Source organism: Dreissena polymorpha, chromosome 14 (genome assembly GCF_020536995.1).
Source record: "Dreissena polymorpha isolate Duluth1 chromosome 14, UMN_Dpol_1.0, whole genome shotgun sequence".
In the NCBI taxonomy this organism is placed as follows: Eukaryota; Metazoa; Mollusca; class Bivalvia; order Myida; family Dreissenidae; genus Dreissena; species Dreissena polymorpha.
In genome coordinates this window covers 15,650,281-15,675,984 of record NC_068368.1, presented here as the reverse complement: position 1 = coordinate 15,675,984, position 25,704 = coordinate 15,650,281, and the positions used below count along the sequence as shown (strand labels likewise).

Below are 25,704 nucleotides of genomic sequence, written 5' to 3'. Positions count from 1 at the left end.
ATGCTTTCAAATGCGCATCCACGATTGTGAGGATTTTCGGGACTTGGAAGAATAGGACAATCTCTTGCACACGTTTACATAATATGCGAGATGTGAATGTGAGAGAATGAAACGACAACTGTGCTGGGAGATCAATGAGTGTGGATCAATTACTTATACACTAAAATATAACCGTAGTTACCCTAAAATACTTCTGCGAACAAATCTTCCCTTTGACTAATAGGGCTTCTTAACACGACGTAGTACACGTTATACATTTAAAATCTGATTTCAAAATCCAAACTACCTTACTTGCCTGCATCTAGCGCGAATATGTTATATGCTTTCAATATGAATAATATATTTATGTATCAATATTTGCAGACAAATAATACTAGAGCTGGTTTTATTTAATTGTTAAGTAACATCAAATGTGGTATGCGTATTCAACCAAAACGAAAGGGAAAATCCTACCATCGAAAAACCACCGCTATTTAATCAATTTACTAAATTATAATGTCCGCTATTTAATTAACTTACTAAATTATAGTGTCATTAATTGCTTTTTTAATGATAATTGGTGCAATCCCTGATCAAATATAGGAGATATTTAAAATGATCGAATTTTTTAATATTCCGTTTTAACGAATTTTGTTGATACAAACATGATATAGAAATCTTTTGTGTCGAGATTTAATAGTGATCATTTTGAACCCGATCAAGTGTCTTGTTATGAAAAACCTTTTAACAACTCCAGATGTCATATTTATAATTCAAAATTGACGCAATTTCGTCATTATTTTATATTGAGAATATCTAAGTCAAATTCGAATCGGAGTCAAATGTGGCTAAAAATTAAGTAATCGGGGTTAACACTTAAAAAACATTATTACCATTAAAAAATCTTCATTTGTGCCACAATATCTTTATTTGGAATTGTGTGACAGTGCTTAAAATAATTTTCCGATCTGACACAGACAGTGCTGACAAGAATATTCCGAACGTCGTTAATTTAACTCACAAAAGAAGAATAAATATAATACAAACACAACAATTCTTTATTTCGGTGCAGATATACTTATTTTGGTAGAGCTGCTTAAATTATAAAAAAAAAACAGTTTTGGGATGCGAAAAAAGATTTGTTCACTCGACGATTTTACCAGGAGTTTGCCGTACATTGTTTTGTTAAATTTAAAGTACAAAATGCTCGTTATTCGTTTTTCGTGGGATCGCATTTTCCATAAGAATTTCCCGCGACGATATCCAAACATTTACGAGCGAACGCGAGATTTGCTTCGGGCAGCGTTGGAAGCATGACGTAGTTCTCATTAATAAACATTAAGTTAATTATTTGCGGAGCTCGAGCGAGGCCATCCTGCTCTTGGCGATTCAGCAAGAAAAAAAGAAGAGTGTGCAAAAATAAAAGTGTATGTGGGACACAACATAACTGAATGAAACTGCGCCAAGGAATGAATAGGTTTTTTTTTGCCATGAATTTTAAGTTTCCCGTTATCTAATATAATAGTGCACGGACATAATAGACAGCACATGCGAGTGCGCTCCTAATTATTCAAATAAACGCAAACCGAATGATACCGTTCCTGACTCGAGATCATCCGTAAAACGAAATAAGATGATATCGTGAAACGATTTTTTAGGTTTAAAAGTTGCAGAATGTTTGTATTTTAACTTCTTTTACACAAATGTTACTGTTGAAGGGATTTCCTATATTAATTAACCTTTTAGCTTTTCCTATTATAATTAATCTACTTTATTCTATAAAAATGAATACTTTTAAAGGCTTGTACACAGGGATGATAATGCTAGACCTCCAGAAGGCATTCGACACTGTCAATCATGACATTCTTTTCGGGAAGCTAGAGTTAATGGGTGTTCGGTCAATTCCATGGTTTAAGTCATACCTGACGGATAGAAGCCAAGTAGTAAACCCAGGAAAAAACAACTTCAATCCCTCTTCAAGTCACTTGTGGGGTGCCTCATGGTAGTATACTTGGTCATCTGCTTTTTTATGTTACGTTAATGACATAGTCACTAGCATTAACAATGATTGTAAACTTACTTTGTTCGCTGATGACAGCGCAATATTGTTTAGTCATAAGGACCCTGATTTTATATCTGCCAAACTTAGTAATGGTTAGAAAATTGCTCGGACTAGCAGGTAGATAATATGTTATCCTTGCACTTGGAGAAAACTATATTCTTTTCGGCCCAAAACGAACTTTAAGTAAGCAAGGGTCTACACAATATAAAGAAGTGAAACTCCAGCTGCTGGAGCAGTATTGAATTCTTATTACATACAATAAGTTGGTCCGTTATATAAGGCAAGTGACCGACATTACAAGTCACTTGTAATGGCCATAATATAAATAGTATTAAACAAGTAAAGTACTTAGGCCTACCAGTGGATTTTTTTATCAGGTGAAGCTATTGTACAAAACATAATCTCTAAGGTCAAGGGTAAACTTAAATTTGTGTACAGACGTAATAGATGTTTGGTTTTTAAAACACGTAAAATGTTATCATCTGCACTTTTACAGTGTCACTTCGATTATTCTTGTTCATCCTGGTACGAGGGTTTGAATAAAGGTATAAAATCTAAACTCCAAATTGTCCAGAACAAGATAATCAGATTATAAAAGGTTACTCCCCAAGACATTACTTGGCAGGACTTTGTTCATCTGAATATGTTATATGTTAGCAATAGAGTAAAACAGCTAAGGCTACATCACATGCGTAAAGTCTATTATAAGACATGTCCTTTACATCTTAGGAAAAACTTTGTTAATAGCTCTAGAGCAAACAAGCAATATAATTCACTTTACCTAGTGTCCATAATACTTCTTGTAAAAAGACTTTCTTATAAACTAGACCAAAAGACTGGAACTCTCTCCCTGACAATATTAAAGGTGAAAAAAATATTGCCAGGTTCAAATAATTAGTGAAAAAGCACCTTCTTGAACAACAAGTATCATAAATTAAACGTGACTTTTTATTTCATTAATACTATGTTGCAACAATCATCTGTGATAACCATGATAAATTCTGATATTATGCATATTAAGATGAACGCATACTTTTAATAATCCCGTTTTGTACCAAAATCTTAATTGTTAAGTGTTAATGTCGTTTGTTCATATGGTTAAGTATCCTTGAATTATTTTGCTTTTTCAGTGTGTGTTTTATGGACCCCATTGGATATAAGTTCAGCTTAATGGGTTATCCATGGGTCCTTAGCATTCAAGCTCATAAGCCTCATATAAACCTACTTTAGTTACAAAACTTCCGTATTGTTAAAAGTATGCATACAGCAACATCGTTTTATTTGATGCTCTTAAATTGGCATTTTTAATCACCTAGTCTTAATTCTTTGAAATCTGTGATATATTCTATGTCTCGTGTGTCATATATTTGTATGTGCTAATGACCTTAAATGTAAGTAAATATAAACAAATTGTATGACACTTTTTGTTGGTGGAAGTTTGTATATCGCATAATAGTATTTTGCATAGTTTATGGATCTTTATGACTTATTGACACGCTCTCCAGTCCGTTTCCTGGCCAATGCAATCCAATTCACGTTTTTACTTGATACAGAAGTATCTAAGGGCGGACGTTAAAATCTAGGAATTCGGTTTCCATCTGATGTGCTTACTCCACACGTTCTTGTTGATTTTCTGTTGGATTGTTTACGGCAGTTCCTTTGCTCATAGAAGTCTTACTTTTCTGAACATTGTTGTATTTGGTCTGATCTTTGGTCAAATCTGTATGACAATCATTCAAATTCACTTGTTCAATGTATGCATTCATGCCATTTATGTCAGCTCCACCGGTATTAACCTCTGCAGTCGGAATAGCATCCGTTGAAATAATGTCCTCTTTGGAATTCACAGCGCTACCTCTTTCTTCAGAATCTGAAACAAAACTTTCAGAATCTTCGGCATCATCTTCCCGATCATAACTAAAAAGCCCAAAGGCATTTGCCTTGTCCGACTTCCTACGAATGCTATCCCGTTCAGTATTGTCCTGAAGGAACATCATTCTTGGTATTCTTGCATCTTCAAGAGAGTGGTCGATTGGTTGCTGTGTCGTTTTAACAATAGCAATTCTCTCTGTTGACACTTCCGAAGCTGAAGGCATTTGTGAATCAGTTTGTGAAAATACATCTGACAAACAGTCCTGTCGTATATTCTCATAATTATCTTTGGTAAGTCCAGTTTCGAACTGGATTTTTACTGCTTCCGATCGCAACGAAAGTTCAATCTTACCTTCAGTGTTGGAAGCATCTTTATGTTCATCATCTGTTATCGGGGATTTAAGTGTGGTCTCTTGAATCAAAACCAGTACGAGTTGCATTATTGTCGATAATTTTTAAACTGTCATTTTGGTTGTTTAACTCTGAAGGCATTTGCGAATGTTCCTGGGGTGATTTAAGCGTAGTCTTGCTGGAATAAAAACCAGTTGCTTGCGGTTTAGCTAGAGCATTTTCAAGATTTTCCTTGGCAATTCTAAAACTTTCTTTTTCTTCTATGCCAACGTCCTTATTTATCATTGTTGGCTTGCAACAAGCTTTCGTCTGGAGATTTATATCTTCACTTGAATTAAAATCGCTTACAGATGAAATATTCTCTTCTTTTTTAAAAAGTTTCTTTTTTGTAAAATCGGAATCTTCATTTTCTGTATCAGACTCAATCAAACCGTTTTTCTGTTCAATAACGATGCCTGTATTCTGTGACCCATACATCTTTAGGAATTCCATTGATGGTTGTTTACCATTGAAGTTTTGTGCAACTTGAGCACCGTGTAAGTCATTTGGAAATTCCGACATGGCAGGAGCTGAATGGACTGACAGTGCATTCCTATCACACAAAACCCTGAAAGGCGCATGCCGGTAATCATGCTGTTGTTGTAATTGATTAAGATCTTGCTGAGGCCGTTGAGACATAGACCATGTGGGCGTTGGCAAATCAACATTTGAGGCTTCCGTATGTGTAGCAGACATGTTAAGATTTTGGAAGTTTGGAACCGTGTCTCTGCCTGGTACATATGGCTGGAAAGGGATCGTATTCTGGTTGATTGTCATGGCATAACCATTTAGGTATCTGTGGCTACTATCTGGCAGGTTTGGCGCCCCATTTCTGTATGGAGCTTGAAGGTTGTAAGGCTGATGGGGATTGTGAAAGATGTGGTGTGATGGTGCTGAAACGTAAATTTTTTTGAGATTAATAAATTGCCTCAAGCATGATTCAGCTTTTCGTGTTTGTTTGTTTGCCAGTTTGTCAGTTTCTCAAAATCTTCATCAAATTTATCGTATAAAATTCAAGTGTCAAGCACCTGTTATTATAGTATTTTTTAAATTGCGTATGGTCTTAAACTATAAACACGGGTAAATGCATATATTCTTTTTCGTCGGTCAATATGTGTATTTAAGGCCACCAAGAAATGCCTTTTACATGGTTTTCAAATACCTTTAAAATATGAAGACATGTGCCTGATATGCCATGCATTAAAACACACTACCCGGTACTTTACTTCATCCTCATGTAAGGACGTTGATAATGCTATGTCTTAAGGTATGATATCAATACAGTGTATTATTATTTGCATTACGGTAGCTGTCTTGCCTAACCTGTTGTGTGCATTGACACTTGATTTGAGAGGTTTTCATGAATGTTTGTTTGATTTATTTAAATATTTATTTAATTTAGTTAATTGTGTATCATTTCTTAAATAAATATTATACAATAAACTTTATTAAATGGACAAAGATATATGTGTGCAACTGCTACACAAACAGTGATGCGAAATATATTTAACATTCAAATTATACTATTAAATATTTAAAATTTCATTTTTGTAAATATAATCCTTTGCTTAAAGTGTGAAATGTATGTGGTTTTTTGTTGGATTGGGTATAATTAAGTATGATAGGATAGCATGATATGACAGTACACAGGACTGCAGCCTAAGATGATAGTCAAAGATTCTAATGTTTACCTTGCTGCGGTTCTATCTTATTAGCTAGATCGTCATGACCACACTTGCGAAGGGCTTTTGCAGCTTGTTGTAAACCATCTGGACGACACTTTAGAGCTGCAAACAGTGTCTGAGCTGCCAAGAGTTTTGAGCCATTGTGAGCAGTTTGAGAATTTCTTACAGTATCCTAAAAAATACAAATACTTTATTACATATATACTCCCCCAAAACATATTTGAACATAAATGCGTATTTGTCAAAATTAACAAATAAATAAATAAATATTAAATATATCAATAACATTTCAACAAAACTTAAATGTAACACATACTTAAATTTATAAATTTATTCACCAAGGTCTGAGAAGTCAGCTGGGATTTATTTTGCAAATAAAAAAAGAAAAAATGATGACAAAAAATACATGATTGTACATGACCCTAAATTTCTCTGGAGGTCAAAAGTTGGTGCCTCTCCCAAACCAAGAGATTGTTTTGCAAAACGTGTATGCCTCCAATTTGCAGCAGAGTTTTATTGTATCCTTGACTTAAAATCTCTGATTTGAAAACCATCCTTCCTCAACACTAACCAGCACACTTATTCATATGATCCTATGAATTCTCTATTCCATGTAACAAGCAAATGTGACCTGCCATGATCTTTGACTAGTTGACTTCAACATCAATATTCATCTGTCTATCCTCCCAAGAAAACAGCTTTGCAATTAACATTATCATAGGTCTAAGTGTTCTGTATATTTTGTGAAAATTATTTCAAGATACATGCAACCATGACATTTAACAGGATAACATTAAACCTTAAAGGCAGTTTTTTTGTACCTAGTCAAACACTTTACCAATTTTCATGTAACATTTCCCTTTGACCTTGACCTTTTACTTCAAAACCAATTGTCGTTCTTTCTTCCAAAGTAATAAGCATAACAATTTTGAGGATTGAAGGTGTAGTTCTCTTGAAATCATTCAGAAACTTATTTCTTGGTACAAGCTCTTGTGAAATTCATTTCCCCTTAAGTTACTGTCATACTGATTTGCATGGTTGTAGGTCAAGTGATCTCCAGATATGGTGCAGAATTAAATCATCAACATACTGACAAAGCCATGAAAAAGTGCAAAGCAATTTACCCCAGAAGGGTAAGAATAAATATTATTACACTTAATACTGCAATAAATGTAAAAGTCTGTAAAATAAAACCAAGACATTTGTGATATTTATGTACAACTTTTTTTTTCAACTTTTAACAAATATCAAACTTCTAAATGGTTATATGGTTAACAGCAGACACGTTAACTTTAGATTTGATTTGCAAATGAAACATAACAAATGTTTAACTACAATGCAATATGAAGGTAATCTATGTTCACTCTTTATTTGCTAGAGGACTCATGTCTTTTTCTATTGACTGAAATACTGTCAAAGCCTTGTTTTCTCAAAAAATATCTACATCAATGAATCCATTTTTACTATTGTTATCACTGTTTTTGAACATCGAGGAATTCAGTTTTTCTGTTTGTCTAAACTTACCCTTGTATGCTCTGACAGACATGTAATGTACCCCAACATTTCAATTGAATCAACCCTCTTGGCAAAGGGAACTTGAATCGCTCGAAACAGATTTCTGTCATGGTCATTCATTCTTTAAATTACTGAAAAAGGATAGTGCCATTTTACACATAGATATTGCTACAATGTATAAACCACTCATGGGTATTCAAACTCCAGATATGGACCAGTCTCTGTGAAAGTCTATCAGCCCGCAGACAAAGATAATAAATCTGCATGAGGTAAAGAAATACAATCAATTTTGTTCAGGTCACAAACCACTTTGAAGTTGACTTGCCAGTAAATCAGAATTTGGGTCTCTAATAGGAATGCACCAAACCTTTTGTAATAAGCAGCTTTTGGACTTTTGCAGAGATGGTAGAGAAATGGAGGACATACATTTGTGTTCAATAATCACTGTTTTCAGACATTAAACTTGAACACCTATAATGTCACTGTCCTATTAGACATCCTATCAGACATTAGATTATAAATCTCAATGTGAAGCCAGTCAGTGGCATTGTTATTTTAACTATGGACCCCTTGTGTATGAGGTAATTTTATGTCAACTTATCAAACCATTTTAAGTGGTCAGCAATTTACTGACAAGCCACACCTACACTTTGAAAGAACTATTAAGAACTTAAAGCTAGATAAGTTACAAAGATTGATACTTCTTGTGCCATGCTCTGTCATTTTCTTAAGTAGAATCTGCGTCTGACATTTTTCGTAGCAAGTCATTTAAACATTCCTTGAGCAGCAGCAGGGATAGATTAGCATCTTTCAGTATTATTATAGACATCATTTTTATTTAACGCTGGGCAGTAGTTTAAATTTTGCAGAGGATATCTCCAATTTTAACTGTGCTTTGATAAACTTGTTGCCGTCAGCAATCAACATAGAGAATCATTAATTTGTATACATCTTCCCATATTTGGTCATGATTTCGCAATATGGTATACAAGATCGTCACTTAAGCGACATATAACTTTTAACTTACAGTATGATATGAAGACAGCAATACTTTTTCATAGGACTATTTCAGCCACATTCTAGGAAAAATGGGCTAAATGCATTAGCATTAAGTGTTGTCCCAGAAAGGCACAGAAGCCTGAGCAGTCAGTCAACATTTTCCGCCTATACTGGTTTTTGGTTTGTTATATTGGAGACTTCTTTTAAACAAACAAATTTAATGAAATGGGAAAGTATCTTTCCTGATTTTCCTGTGCATACTGCACTGTCTGCACACGATATGGGACAACACTTTACACGCATTCATTAAGCCCCCGTTAATCAAAGCCTGTTCATGTTTTATGCTGTTTGCTATTTATCAGTATCTACATGTAAGGATTGAAAATGAAGCCTTTTAAACTTAAATTTAGTAAATAAGGTATTAATTTACATTTAACTTTCTATGGGACTATAAATGCATCAAAATATGTAGGGTAAGTCTTGCTTCTAGAGGTCCCCGTTTGGAACAAAAGGAACAGCACTTATTTTTATTCTTTTTTTTCTTTTTATTATAATTATTGAAAACTATTCCGAATATTATTTAGTTGTTTGAGAATAAATACGGGTGTCCAAAAATACAATTTTTTTCAAATAAGTCCCTTTAATACAAGATGATTTAAAAGGATGGAAGTCTCATAAATAACTAGCAACCATGATGCCATGATATATGTCACAAGCACAAATGACACACAATCATAATGGTTATTTAAACAGTGATATGATAAGTAATAAATCTGTGTAATAATTAAAAAAACAAAAGACTTTATATTGACAATCAAATCTTAAATATTAACACTTGATGGATCAAACAATAAAGCAGCTATTTTTGTACAGCATGTGTCAGCCACATAATAAATAATAAAGCTCATAACTGTTAAATCTTGTTAAACTGTCATAATTATAAAACTTTAACATTCATTCATTTTTTCATTAAAACCTTTTATTTGTAGTGAAATTGAAATAAGGAAACTACCTTTTGTTCTTCAGTGGAAGAAACTTCCCGTTCGGGAAACTAGGGGAATCCCCAAATTGGTTTCCTGATCGGAAAACTCATAGACAAAATTTGCATTTTTAATCCCGATTGGGAAATAAAACAGCAATTTTATGGTGGGTTCAGAAAATTGGCTGGGGGAAAACTTTAATATACAAAAAATATGTTTTTAACACCGCCTGTCTGTAGAGGAAATACATATCTAATTTTTTACCTTACACATTTTTTTGTAAGTCCCTGGTTTTCTTTCAATAAGGTTACAAACTTTGTATAATCTACGTAAAAATGTTAAAATCAGTGGTTTCCCGATTTAGAAACCAAATTTCCTGATCGAGAAACTATCAGAATTTACTGAATTGCTATTCATGCTTGTATACTTTATCTGGCACTGACAATTGCTCTTTACAATGAAAGCCTATTAGTACCCCTTAAATTTTAAATAAAAGAGTGCAAAAACGTATTAATGCGGAAAAAGGCGTTTCTACGCAAATAAACACGTAATATCAAAAACTAACACATTATAACGCTAATAAACGTGAAATAACGCAAAATAAAGGCAAACTACTGCGAAATAAAGGAGTATGAATGCTAAAAAAGGCATAATAACGCAAACTTAAAGGCGTGAAAACGCTAAAAAAATCGTAATAACGCCAAACTTAAAGGCGTACATACGCTAAAAAGGGCGTAAAAGGGCAAAGTAAAAGGCGTACAAACGCTAAAAAAGGCGTAATAACGCCAACCTAAAAGGCGTACAAACGTTAAAAATGCATAATAACGCAAACTAAAAGGCGTACAAACGCTTAAAAAGGCATAATACGGCAAAACTAAAAGGCGTGCAAATGCTAAAAAAGGCGTAATAACTCACACTAAATGGAGTACAAACGCTTTAAAAGGCATAATAACGCCAATTTAAAAAGGCTTACAAACGCTTTAAAAAGGCGTAATAACGCCTTGTGTACTATATTAAGTGATGGCTTCTTTGAAGACATTAATTTAAACCAAAGCGTTACGAGTACATTAGAGTTTATTGAATATGTAAAGACAATTTCATTCTTTCTGGAAATCTCCCTTGAAAGCCAGAATAGGCAACCAACATTTGTACGGAATCAACTTATTGTCATTCCCTATGAATGCATTGGTTTTATACGGAATACTCGATAATGCGACGATGCTGTTATTGCAACCATCCACATCGGAAGGCGACAGTACGATGGCGATAACACATCATAATGATGATGATAACGAAACAGTTCGATTATGAAAACGCAATATCACGGCAATGGGATAATGATAACCCGACAGTACGATAATGAAAACGCAATATATAACGACATTATGATGGTAAAAATGCGACAGTAGGATGGTGACGACACAAAGTTTTATCGCCCTATCGTCATCATACTGCCGTAATTTCGCGTGTTCATTATAAAGCTACTATCATCGTGATTACCCATTTGCATCGTAGTAATATCGAGTATTGCGTTTAAGATCAACCCGTTCATAGGCAATATCTATATCAGGATTGCATACATTTACCCGTTTGCAGTTAGTTAGACAGCTTGATTTCAATTTTCAATCTTAAGTATCATGGCTAGATTCTTTCATTTATAAACCGAAATGAAGTTTACAAGTTTATTTGTATGTGATTAATGCAAGTAAAAATTGAAAAAACGACAATTAAATCTTTGTCATCAATTTAATTATTTAGAAACTTACAGTTAAACTTAAATTTCTGAAATCAAAATATACGCAAAATATCTTTTTTGCAAATTTATTTCTTGTTAAACATAACCAGAGATGACACATTTTCAGTTACAATTTGAACTTGTGTCACTCATAATACGATACGTAATGCTGCTTGAGCGATGAAACTGTATAAACATATATTAACCAGCATGTGCACTTGCGCGTCTGGATATTTTGGATCATGTTTACGTATGCACAGTTACGGCCCATATTAAGCAAAAAAAGGACCGTAAAACTGTGTTACACGTAAAGCTATAGTAGTTTTGCTAGAGGGATGATACTTCACAAATACATTTTCAGCATGTAAATTCATGCACTTTAGTATCTTGATGCATTTAACATGGGACCATATTTAAGGACCCGTTTTGCAAAACAACAACAACAACCCAATAGCATTTAAGCCTTTTGTCACGAATAAAACACTAACTGTGTAACTGCTAGCTCGATTATATGTGTCTTATATTAATATTAATCACCACGTCGTGTTTTCCTAATTCCATGAGTGTTCAAAGCTTTGGCCTGCTGCATAAATTATCGCAAGTCATCTACGTCAAACGCGTAAAAGAGCTACGCCCAATTAAAGAAAGACTATTTATATATCTAAATCAATTTTCCAGGAACATGGCTATTATATGACATATATTTATACATTGCAAAGGTATCATACTTATTATTAAAAACATTTGAATTAATTAACAGTGGGCAAACATGAAAGATACATCACAGAAAATAAAGTGTGGTCTTTTCATGTCACAATATTATAGTCTCACATATCATTATAGACGATTTAATCCTAATCGAATTAGCTGTCGTAAATGTACACTTGGAAACTCTTATAACACAACACTTTTCAAACTTGAATATCTCAGTCACTAGTAAAATCAAAGTACTGACCGTACTGGTGTGACGATGCTTTTGAGAGGATGGATATAAAAGCATCAAGTTAAGTTTATCTACATCACCACAATCACCACAATTGTATATGTTGGTAGGAAAAAAAAATTTGGTACAAAAATTTTGCGAAAAAAATTTGGGTATGAAAACAAATTTGGGTACGAAAAAATATTTGGGAACAAAAAAATTGGGACCGAAAATTTTTTGGGTACGAACAAAAAATTGGGGATGAACAAAAAATTGGGTACGAAAAATTTTAGGTACGGAAAAAAAATTGGGGGAACGGGAAAGTAGTACCTGTGGGGAACTTGACCCACACTCGCACATTTTCGGCCCTTTCCGTCAAACATCAGATAAGTTCCTCGAAGGCAATAGTATGAATACACATTTCAGAAGCAGTAATGCGGTCCTATCTACGCGCATCAAAATGTAAGCGAAATATGTACACAAGTCTGTCAGGAATGATTGAATTAATGAAGAAAATTGTGTATTGATGTAAGTTTTTTGAAGAAATGTGCAGAAAATATATTAAACAAGAGCTGTGTTTGTGAAACACAATGCCCCCTGCTGCGCAGCTTTGAAGCCATATATTTTACCTTTGACCTTGAAGGATGACCTTGACCTTTCACCACTCAAAATGTGCAGCTCCATGACATACACATGCATGCCGAATATGGAGTTGCTATCTTCAATATTGCAAAATTTGACCTCTGACCATGACCTTGAAAGATGACCTTGACCTTTCACCAATCAATATGTGCAGCTCTATGAGATACGCATGCACGCCAATATTGAAAAAGTTATGGCCAATGTTAAAGTTTTCGGACAGACAGACAGACGCTTTATATTTGACACTTGACTTTGAAGGATGACCTTCACCTTCAACTTTCACAACTGAAATTGTGCAGCTCCATGAGATGCACATGTATGCCAAATATCAAGTTGCTATGTTCGATATTAAAAAAGTTATGGCCATTAAAGTTTTCGGACGGACGGACAGACTGACACACTGACAGACTGACTGACTGACAGTTCAACTGATATAGGCCACCCTACCGGGGGCATAAAAAGCAATGGCAATATTTTTCTCAGCCACATAATTGTTAATAGTTTGATATCACAAATGAAAGTGAAAGTCGAACTGTCAAAAATGACAACCTGTCAAAGTGTTGTTTTTGCTAGCACGAGAGGGCGATTACACTCAATGTGTTCACATTTTAACCATAGGCTTTGTCAATGACCTTTATAGTATGGGTAGCTTTGATATTATTTATTGCCATCATGTAACTGCATGATTGTGTATATGTTTACAATACACAAAGCATAAATAATGATATAAATATACTGATTGAGCTTATAATAATCTGAGAACTATAGCCAGGTCAATAAAGGACTTAAAATACAATTTTGTGTCCTGATTTCATGAAGAAATTACCATGCATGTCCTAGATTTCAAATTCAAGACCCTGGTGTGACACATTGGTAGCATTACCGTTAAACTGTTACCAGGCTTATGAAATTAGTTTTTATTGAACTATCTAAGGAAATCTAAATCAGGCACTGATTTTTCTTGTTTTAATACAGTCATAGATCAGTTGTGGCCTCTGGGTAATGACCAATTTTTGCTTACTTGTCACACCCTTAAAACTTTCCACACGTCTATAATAGCAAATCTGGATTTAGGTGATCTTCAATGGTACATTTAAACTTTAGCTCTGTTACAAGAGTGCTGGTAAAGTCCAGTCACATATTTAAATCTAGGCCATGTCAAAATCAAAGTGTCAAAGACAAATGAAAGATGCGTTCATTAATTATTGTCCAGTTGTTTACTACTGCTGTAAGTTTTTATATAATATGACTGATGAACATCATGTGAGAGAAAATTCACATTATCATTGTATATCAGGTTTAGCAGCCTTTTAGATAACAAAGTATGCTAGTTTTCAATGTCGCTTCTGGGGATCAAACTCGTAGGGCTTTTAGGAAGATTCTGAAATTTTCAATCCCTCGAGAGCAACCAAACCAAAAATTAAGTCAAATATTGCCGACTCGGTTTTTTGAGTCAGTTCATGAGGGATAATGGAGCTTGATTGGTCATTGTCGGCTCTGGTACAACTTACATGTACCCCCGGTACTCTTAAGTATACTTACATGTACCCTGGGTACTCTAAGTATACTAACATGTACCCCAGGTACGGTAAATAAACGTAATTGTACTCGGTCCATATTAGACTGTACCCGAGTTGTATTCGCGCCCAAAATCCGATGTCGTAAAACGCGCAACCGATTATCTTAAACACACTTCTCTTCAAAAAACACTGCATCAACATGCTTTTTGAGTATGTGTTTTGATAATATTGAGGCCATTCTACAGAAAATTGACATAAATGTGTATATATAATTATTACAAAAAAATAGTCGACAACTACTGATTTAGGGTTGAATTTCCCGGGTATATTTTAGTATATTTACCGTACCCGGGGTACATGTAAGTATACTTAAGAGTACCCGGGGTACATGTACGTAGTACCCGAGCCGACAATGAACAATCGAGCGATACTGGAAGGTGCAACATCTCTCATGCCCCCTAGCATCGCCTTTAGCAGTATTCAATTCTCAACAGGAAAGTGCTGGAGTCATTGATCCCGAGGGACAAGAAAAACAATTGATTAATGTTCGAAATAAATAATTTGATTAATGACAATTCTATTATTTGAGCCAGGTCACAGGAAAAGCGCAGTCAAATCAGTATCCAATTAAATTATTTGTTATTGTCAGAAAAACGCTTTTAAGCAAACAGCTTTCAAGCGACTGCAGGCTGATCTAGATCCAAACTGGCCACAATCGCCTTAATGTCTCTTTTACTGTGACACAGTTCATTTAACTTTAAAATGATAAAAAGTACTAACACTAAGAAAGAGTACTAACCAGTAAAGAGTTTTAAATCAATGTTGAATTTCAGGACAGCTTGGTGATCTGCCAATCCCCGATGAAATGTTGATATCGGGTATCATAGTCATTCAATAAGTTGCAAAATGCTCGAATACAATTTATAAAGCACAATGTGACTTATATTGATAACTAAAAATACCAGTATGCCAGTTTTGCCGTGTCAAGCTGTTACGATCCAGAAAGTCCTTCATTCACATCGAGTATATATCCTTCGAATTCCAACTATTGTTGTCATAAGCGGAGATTTAGTGAATAAATAATTTATATATCCTAAATGACAGCTTCTAAATAGCGAAACAAGCCAATGTATGCAGTAAGAAAGTTTTGAACCGAGACTCTCATGGAGGCGGCCATTGTTGAATGTTGAAACACAAACGACAACTCTGCTAGGAGAATGTTATCAATGACGAGCAATCTCCTACTCAGTGGCGAATGCAAAAGGAAAGTAACTGAAAAATGGAGTTATCTCAATCCGACTGGCTCGGTCTTTTACATAGGTCGCCATTGTGAATTTTTTTTTTATGGTTATCATACCTTGGACTATGCTGTTCCAGCATCGTCAAAAATGATTTAAACGTGTACATGTGATCATTTGACTTCATTTGACGTACTGTCACCTTCCTATGTGGATGGTTCCATTTACAGCATCGTCGTATTTTAAAGTAATTGGCATACAATCAACCCATTCCTAGGGGATTGTGCTAACAGGATTCCGTACAATTGTCGGCTGCCTATTCTGGCTTATAGGGAAGATTTCTAGTAAGACATAAATTGTCTTTACATAAACAATAAACTCAACTGTATCCATAACGTTTTGGTTTGATTTAATGTCTTCAAAGAAGCCATCACTTAAATTGTACAAAAGGCGTTATTACAACTTTTAAAAGCGTGTGTACGCTTTTGAAATTGGCGTTATTACGCCTTTTTAAGCGTTTGTAAGCCTTTTAGTTTGTGTTATTACGCCTTTTAAGCGTTTGTACGCCTTTTAGTTTGGCGTTATAGCACCTGTTTTAATGTTTGTACGCCTTTAAGTTTGGCGTTATTATGCCTTTTTTAGGGTAATCACGCCTTTTCTAGCGTTATTACGCCTTTTAAGCGTTTGTACGCCTTTCAGTTTGGCTTTATTACAAATTTTTTAGCGTTATTACACGTTTATAAGCGTTATAATGCGTTTGTTTGCGTTATTACGTGTTTGTTATCGTAGTTACACCTTTATTTGCATTAATACGTGTTCGTTATCGTAGTTACGCCTTTATTTGCGTTAATACCACTTTGAACTATTTTTTATTTTATTTTCAGTGGTACTAATGGTCTTTCGTACTTTTCCGATGTTAGTTGTTTGGACAATTTTCTGATTATGCTGAATTTTCCATTATGAATGCATATAACTAGTGCCACATTGTGTAGGAAAACGGCCAGCTTCAACTTTTGATGCAATGTTTGTGTTTATGTCTAGAAATAATACATGTATACATTAACCGGATACAAATGTACTTTTTCCTGATTATGTTTCCCAATCAGAAAACCTCTGAAACTGACAATTCCGATAGTTTCCAGATCGGGAAATTTGGTTTCTAATTCGGGAAACCACTGATTTTACCATTTTTACGTAGATTATACAAATTTTGCAACTACCGGGTATATTGAAAGAAAACCAGGGCCTTAACAAACATTTTGCACCGTAAAAATTTAGATATGTATTTCCTCTGCATAAAGGTCGTGTTAAAAAACAGATTTTGTGTATATTAAAAGTTTTCCCCCAGTCCATTTTCTGAACCCACCATAAAATTGCTGTTTTATTTCCCGATCGGGTATAAAAATGCAAATTTTGTCAATGTGTTTCTCGATCAGGAAACCAATATGGGGATTCCCCTAGTTTCCCGAACCGGAAGTTTCTTCCAATGTTCTTTAGCCACATGTTTGGAGTGTCTAACTACCACTCTGAAGACCCAGGTTCAATCCCTCTTTGGAGCTCAGGATTTTTCACTTTTATGGCGACAATTAAGGCAAAGAAGAACTGTGATAAAGTAAATGGGTCTGAGATTGTGTAATAGTTACAGGGAGCTGCTTATGTAGCGGGCATATCTGGGCCTTGAAATATCAACAGAGGGAGGAGTGTAGTGAGATAAGGTCACTTCTAACAGCCTTGCTGTTGGGCTAGCTCTTTACTGACGCGGTTAGAGTGTCTGACTACTGCTTTATACACCTCGGTTTAATCCTCCTTTGGCAGTCAGGATGTTTCACTTTATAATAATACGATTCTTTTATAGAGGTGGCAATGTTTACTTTTTTCAAATGATAACATGAGTGAGAAATTGTTCATTTCATTATAGCTTTATCATTTTATTTTTGCTATTGGAAATAAAACAATTAATGAATGTGAACAAAATTTCAATTCTAATTCTAATTGAGATTTTTTTTAAATTTTGTACATGTAATTTAGATTCAAATTTTTGGTTCTTTAAAATGGAAACAAAATTAGTAATGTCTAATGACTACTTCTGTGGACAATTTTCAATTATAATTCATATATATATAGGTGGTACATAAAGTCTCAAAGTGGTACATAAAAGGACTGGTACATAACACAGGTGAAAGTAACGTACCCTGGATAGTATATTCAAATAAATTTATAAAATCATGTTTAATGAGAGAAAAAATGGAAAAAAAAAAAGCGAAAACAAAAAATCCACCGTCTGATATTAAAATCATAACAAGGTCATTAACTAGAATTTTCATAGGCCTTACTTTGCGGGCTGCAAAAATGTCAAAAATAATAATAATCCATTATCCCTTGGTCCTCTTATGGGCAATTGGACAACCTTTCAAAAAAAGTTTACTTCAAAGAAATCCGTCCAGCCGTTCACTCACAGTCGGTCGATAACCACGCAATATTTCGAACCAAACGGTCTACAAGAATAAATGTGGGACAGATGTTCACACAATATTTATGCCCCCCTTCGAAGAAGAGGGGGTATATTGCTTTGCTCATGTCGGTCTGTCTGTCGGTCCGTCCACCAGGTGGTTGTCAGATGATGACTCAAGAACGCTTGGGCCTAGGATCATGAAACTTCATGGGTACATTGATCATGACTCGCAGATGACCCCTATTGATTTTGAGGTCACTAGGTCAAAGGTCAAGGTCACGGTGACCCGAAATAGTAAAATGGTTTTTGGATGATAACTCAAGAAAGCATACACGGCCAACAGAGCGAACTCTGAACATTATAACTGAAGCAACTGGTCTGTAATCCTAAATCTATAATTATCAGTCCAATGAAACATCATCCTTTGAGTAAAATAAAGTGGATCAGTAAAAATATTATCAGAATATGATTTTTTTTGTATATTTTGTATATTATATATTGTGTTAATGTTTAATTTTGTTGATTAATATAAATATAAGCAGGACAGGGGAGGTAATACGCTATTATATCTTTCTTATATACAGGGGAAACAAATGCAATAAGTTAAATTTCATGTTTAATGAATAGAGGATATCACCCCCCCCATTTTTTTTTTAAACATCATCTAATAATAACCACACCCCACATTAAACCCCCCTCTCACCCCCCACCCCCTACCCCCCCCCACCCCCAACCCCCCCACCCATTTTTTTAAACATCTAATAATAACCCCACCCCACATTATAACCCCCTCTCACTCCCCCTACCCCCCACCCCCCCCCATTTTTTTTAAACATCTAATAAATTACCACAACCCCACATTATACCACCCTCTCATTCCCCCCACACCCCACCCCCCCCCAATTTTTTTTCAAACATCTAATAAATTAACCCCCCCTACATTATTAACCCCTATCACCCCACCCCCCCTACCCCCCATTTTGTTTAAAACATCTATAAATTACCACACCCCACATTATACCCCCCTCTCACCCACCCCCACCCCCCTACCCCCCCCAAATTTTTTTTTTAAACATCTAATTAATTACAACCCCCACATTATACCCCCCTCTCACTCCCCCCCCCCTACCCCCCGACCCCCCCCCCCAAATTATTTTTTTTAAACATCTTATAAATTACCACACCCCCACCTTAAAACCCCACTCTCACCCCCCCTACCCCCCCCACCCAAATTTTTTTTAAACATCTAATAAAGTTACCATACCCCACATTATACCCCCTCTCAACTCCCCTACCCCCCCACCCACCACCCCCCCATTTTTTTTTGTAAACATCTAATAAATAACCACACCCCACATTATTACCCCCTCTCACATCCCACCCCCCTACCCCCCCCACCTCCCCCCCCAATTTTTTTTTTTAAACATCTTATAAATTACCCCACCCAATATTATACCCCCTCTCACCCCCCGCCCCCCTACCCCCCCCCCTTTTTTTTAAAACATCTAATAAATTACCACACCAGTGATTTTTTTTGCTTTAATTTGTTACAGCCTGTGCCTTTTGAATTGGGAAAATTAGCGCGATAAACCATGAAATTGGGAAAAATAGCGCGATAAACCATGAAATTGGGAAAAATTAAGCATTATAAATAGGATTATAAGTAACAGAAGTGATATTGTTTTTAAGTGCATGTTCAGGGAGTTTTCTAGAAAAGGAGTCTGGTCAAATTAGGATTTTTTTTAATCAATAAAAGTGGCAAGTTTGGGAATGATTTATGGACAAAAATGACTAAATTCAAGTTATATATTTTGTAATGTTTAAAAAATAAAGTTGAGACCTAGATTTAAGAAATCATAATTAAGTTATATGAGACTTCTTTCTAAAAAAAAAAAAAAAAAAAAAAATTTTTTTTTTTTTTTTTTGGAAGTTGGGCTTTTTTTGGGAAATTTTGGTCAGATTTTTGGGAAAAACGTGTATTTTTGCGATTGGGAAGCAGCCGAAAACGGCTGTAAATTTGAGCAAAAAAATCACTGCACACCCCACATTATTACCCCCTCTCACCTCCCCACCCCCCCTTACCCCCATTTTTTTTTAAACAAATTATAAATAACCCCACCCCACATTATACCCCCCTCTCAACCCCCCACCCCCCCCCCACAATTTTTTTTTAAACATCTAATAAATTACCACACACCACATTTTACCCCCCTCTCACTCCCCCTACCTCCCCTACCCCCCACCCCCTCCCCCTCCCCAATTTTTTTTTTTAAAACATCTAATAAATTACCACACCCCACATTACACACCCCCTCTCACTCCCCCCTTGATCATGACTGGCAGATGACCCCTATTGATTTTCAGGTCACTAGGTCAAAGGTCAAGGTCACAGTGACTTGAAATAGTACAATGGTTTCCGGATGATAACTTAAATTAGGTCAAAGGTCAAGGTCACAGTGACAAAAAACGTATTCACACAATGGCTGCCACTACAACTGACAGCCCATATGGGGGGCATGCATGTTTTACAAACAGCCCTTGTTTCGTTATTATTTTCCTGTTTTTACATTGTTTTCATGTTTTTGTTACATTTTGTGTTATGTTTTCATGAATGCTTATCGGGGCATGTCGGTGTTCGACTGGTTCTACAAACTTACATGGGATCTCTGGACTTGTATTCTGTTATTTACATAACTACCATATGTGTTCACCACTCATTCTCTTAAACTCTTTTATCATTCGCTCTCCGTTCAACTTGATAGGTAGATTGATCATGACTTGCAGATGACCCCTATTGATTTTCAGGTCACTAGGTCAAAGGTCACGGTCACAGTGACCCGAAATAGTGAAACTTGATAGGTAGATTGATCATGACTTGCAGATGACCCCTATTGATTTTCAGGTCACTAGGTCAAAGGTCACGGTCACAGTGACCCGAAATAGTAAAATGGTTTCCGGATGATAACTCAAGAACGCTTAGGCCTAGGATCATGAATCTTGATAGGCAGATTGATCATGACTCACAGATGACCCCTATTGATTTTCAGGTCACTAGGTCAAAGGTCAAGGTCACAGTGACCCGAAAAAGTAAAATGGTTTCCGGATGATAACTCAAGAACGCTTATGCCTAGGATCATGAAACTTCGTAGGTAGATTGATGTTGGCTGGCAGATGACCCCTATTGATTTTCAGGTCACTAGGTCAAAGGTCAAGGTCACGGTGACCCGAAATAGTAAAATGGTTTCCGGATGATAACTCAAGAACGCTTATGCCTAGGATCATGAAACTACATAGGTACATTGATCATGACTCACAGTTGACCCCTATTGATTTTCAGGTCACTAGGTCAAAGGTCAAGGTCATGGTGACCCGAATTAGTAAAATGGTTTCCGGGTGATAACTCAAGAAGCTTATGCCTAGGATCATGAAACTTGATAGGTAGATTCATCATGACTCGCAGTTGACCCCTATTGATTTTCAGGTTACTATAATGGTCAAGGTCACGGTGACCTGAAATAGTAAAATGGTTTCTGGATGATAACTGAAGAACTCTAATGGCTTCAATCATGAAACTTCATAGGTACATTGATCATGACTGGCAGATGACCCCTATTGATTTTCAGGTCACTAGGTCAAAGGTCAAGGTCACAGTGACAAAAAACATATTCACACAATTGCTGTCACTACAACGGAGAGCCCATATGGGGGGCATGCATGTTTTACAAACAGCCCTTGTTTTGAGTTTTAGTCGATAGCTCGCGTCCTATTTCTTTCAAACAACGAGACATGTCACATAATGCATGCATATGCAACCACTTACCCCTAAAAACTAATTCCAAAAGTTTATATTTTCTTTGCAACAACTGTTTTAAGTCTAAATTTGATTAACTTGAAAACGAAAGCAGCCATCGCTCTTGAACCTGGCTTACCAGTGAATTACACTGACAGAGCCAGGCACAGAAATATCCAATCAACAACAACAATTACGTTTTAATAAATGTAAATAAATGAAAAATACTTATCGTTCTGTTGGCTAGCAGATGACCCCTATTGATTTTCAGGTCACTAGGTCAAAGGTCAAGGTCACGGTGACCCGAAATAGTAAAATGGTTTCCGGATGATAACTCAAGAACGCTTATGCCTAGGATCATGAAACTTCATAGGTACATTGATCATGACTCACAGTTGACCCCTATTAATTTTCAGGTCACTAGGTCAAAGGTCAAGGTCATGGTGACCCGAATTAGTAAAATGGTTTCCGGATGATAACTCAAGAAGCTTATGCCTAGGATCATGAAACTTGATAGGTAGATTCATCATGACTCGCAGTTGACCCCTATTGATATTCAGGTTACTATATCAAAGGTCAAGGTCACGGTGACCTGAAATAGTAAAATGGTTTCTGGATGATAACTCAAGAACTCTAATGGCTACGATCATGAAACTTCATAGGTACATTGATCATGACTGGCAGATGACCCCTATTGATTTTCAGGTCACTAGGTCAAAGGTCAAGGTCACAGTGACAAAAAACATATTCACACAATTGCTGTCACTACAACGGAGAGATATCCACAGAAATATCCAATCAACAACAACGACGTTTTAATAAATGTAAATAAATGAAAAATACTTATCATTCTGATTGTATTGGAATTAGTTTTTAGGGGTAAGTAGTTGCATATGCATGCATTTTTATCACGCTTCGTTGTTTGAAACGAATAGGACACGAGCTATCGATTAAGACTCAAAAATATTGTGTGAACGTCTGTCCCACATTTATTCTTGTAGACCGTTTGGTTCGAAATATTGCGTGGTTATTGACCGACTGTGAATGAACGGCTGGACGGATTTCTTTGAAGCAAACTTTTTTTGAAAGGTTGTCCAATTGCCCATAAGAGGACCAAGGGATGCTTTGGATTATTATTTTTGACATTTTTGCGGCCCGCAAAGAAAGGCCTATGACCTTGTTATGATTTTAATATCAGAGGGTGGGGTTTTTTTTTTGCTTTTTTTTTTTTTTTTCTCTCATTATTGACATTAAACATGATTTTAGATATTTATTTGAATATACTATCCAGGGTACGTTACTTCCACCCGTGGTACATAAGGGTCACAACCAGAAATTGTGATGACACATTGCGTCACCGTGGAAAATACCAGAGACGTAGATACGTCTCTGAAAATACGTTGCTGTGCAACACTAGTGTAAAGGAAATATCCGACATAGCTTCGTCCGAAAATCCAATATATAATCCGAAAATCCAATCAGATTAAAATGTAAAGATTTTGATGTCATGGGCCTTGTATGGTTCATTTGATATACACGACATACGTACATCGTTTAAGTATAATGCATCCAATTCTTCCCGGAACGGAAACTTTCTTTATTGCGTCTGTTAGTTCAACTTGCGTTATATGGCAATCGGTCTAATTCATAACAATAGATACAGACAAAACTATTAGTTGAGAAACGCAGACTAGAAGCCAGTGTGCAATAATTTATTTCAATTCAATCTAGCAACTTTCAGGCAGGCATTTGGTCCGTAAATGATGAATATTATCAAACATTTAAAAAATATAATAATGGTAAAACATTACAAACACACTATCTAAACGCACTATCAGGTTCTACTAACTAACTAAAGGAGAAACATTTATGTGTTCAAACAACATAAACAGAAAGATTGAGTAATCTTTGTGATACAATATCAACAAAAATAACTGAAATTCAGAAAACGGAAAGCATTTGTTATGAGCGAATACCTGTGTTAAATCTGGGTCAACATGTGATACCCTTTCGTCCTCAGACACACTATGAATAGTGGGAATGCTTCTGCAACATTCTGCACATAGAAAGTGAATTTCTCTTTCGCCTCTTGTTGCTGCTTTGTACCTATGATTTAATAACAAATTCATAGTATGAACATTCAACGACAATATGGGATGACACTTTAAAGAAATAATACATGAGCCGCGTTTTGAGAAAACTGGGCTTAATGCACGTGCGTAAAGTGCCATCCCAGATTAGCCTGTACAGTCCGCACAGGCTAATCAGGGATACCATAAAAGCGGAAAGTGTCGTCGCTGATTAGCATGTGCGGACAGCTTAGGCTTATCTGGTACGACACTTTACGCACGTGCATTTAGCCCAGTTTTCTCAGAACGCGACTCACATTATTTACAGAATCATACATTTGTCAGAGACAGATCGTAATGCAAACGCATCTAGTTTTAAGATCTTTAGTAAAGTACAAATTCTAGTTTCTAACTCCTGTAAAACTGTACACAATTTGAACGCTAGTACTGTTCAATTATGCCTTTTTATGCACCATAAGAGGAGAATTCTTCCCCAACAGTTAAAGACACGGCTATTTTCAGTGAACTGATATATTGCTTGTATAAATCTATTTATCTATTTATCAATTGTCTAAAAGATAATTAAATTATTTGTGTAACTCAATTTCAGAGAACAACCTTTGACGGCTGCCGTCATTTAATTTCATAAAATCGATGCCGCAACTAATTAAAAACAGTTTTCACGCCTTACATAGGAACGTCGACTAATTAAAGAATCAAATTAGGAACCGAATTAAATAACAATTATACACATGTGTAAACGTATCTTTAAATGACACATATTTATTTATATGTTATACATGTTATTAGAGTTAAGCAGTCAAAAGTATATTTTAAAATGCCAATATGGGTGTAAGACTCGCGTTTCTGACACCTACTGTTTGATGTTATCTATTACAGTAATTGATAGAAAACACTTATTGATTAACACGTCTGTAATTCTCAATTAAAGGTAAAGTGTAGACAACATCGGTTCATGTTTGTATCTCGGGTACGCCCTATTTATGACACATATTGATTGATGTTATAATTTACACTAATTGACACTAATGGGTACTAAACACTACCGGGGTTAATAGAAGATCTATCAATATACAAAGATTCGTGCCAAATCTGAAATTTATACTTTATTAGAACATTTGAATACAGAAAATAATATGATATTTCTTTATTTAGTGTCGAGTTTTCACGCCTTTTTTGACAAAGTAATTATTTTCAAAATAAGCGACTTATGTATATACATGAAGGATATTAAATAAAAGGTTAATGTAAATTCTTATCATAAATATAAAATGCACATTTTATCATAATATTCAATCATTTCAGCAGATAGTAATGTTCAATACTAAGGATTTATACAAACGTTATACAAACGTTTAAAATATATTTGTACTGACAATAAAAAAAACTGTAAACACATTCAATATTACACCATGAGCAATAGTTTAAAGCGGTATACATCACCCAAATAACGCTAAGATAACGGTCCAGTGACTTCTGACATTTATCTGAAAGGTTTTATGATCGTTATCAGGTCGTAAAACACATCTGTTATGTGTCAACGGATTAACGGACATTGGTTGATTACCCGATAATATGCAAGTATCCAACAATTTAGATTCATTATTTATGGGGAAACAAAAGCTGCCTAACCTAAAAAAATGTAAGACACTACAAATAATTATATTATAAGTTTACTTACCAGTATCACAGCCTAAGTGTTGCCATCGCTCGCAGGCATCGCAAGAAACAGCACGTTGCCTCTGCCCAACTGTCTTTCCACAATGTATACATTGCCATTGCAGAAACACAAACACAAAACTAACTAACACTAGAAAATTATTGTATCCGACA

At 35.4% G+C, this 25,704-nt stretch overlaps 1 long non-coding RNA gene across 1 annotated transcript; it reads right to left on the bottom strand.

Annotated features, from left to right (window-relative positions):
* Window positions 1-6,004: 6,004 nt before the first annotated feature.
* On the bottom strand, window positions 6,005-23,472 carry LOC127858449 (uncharacterized). The gene is made up of 3 exons (XR_008038938.1): window positions 23,331-23,472; window positions 7,513-7,634; window positions 6,005-6,160 (listed from the first exon to the last, which is right to left on the bottom strand). It is a non-coding gene; the product is annotated as an uncharacterized LOC127858449 (long non-coding RNA).
* Between the last annotated feature and the right edge of the window lie 2,232 nt (window positions 23,473-25,704).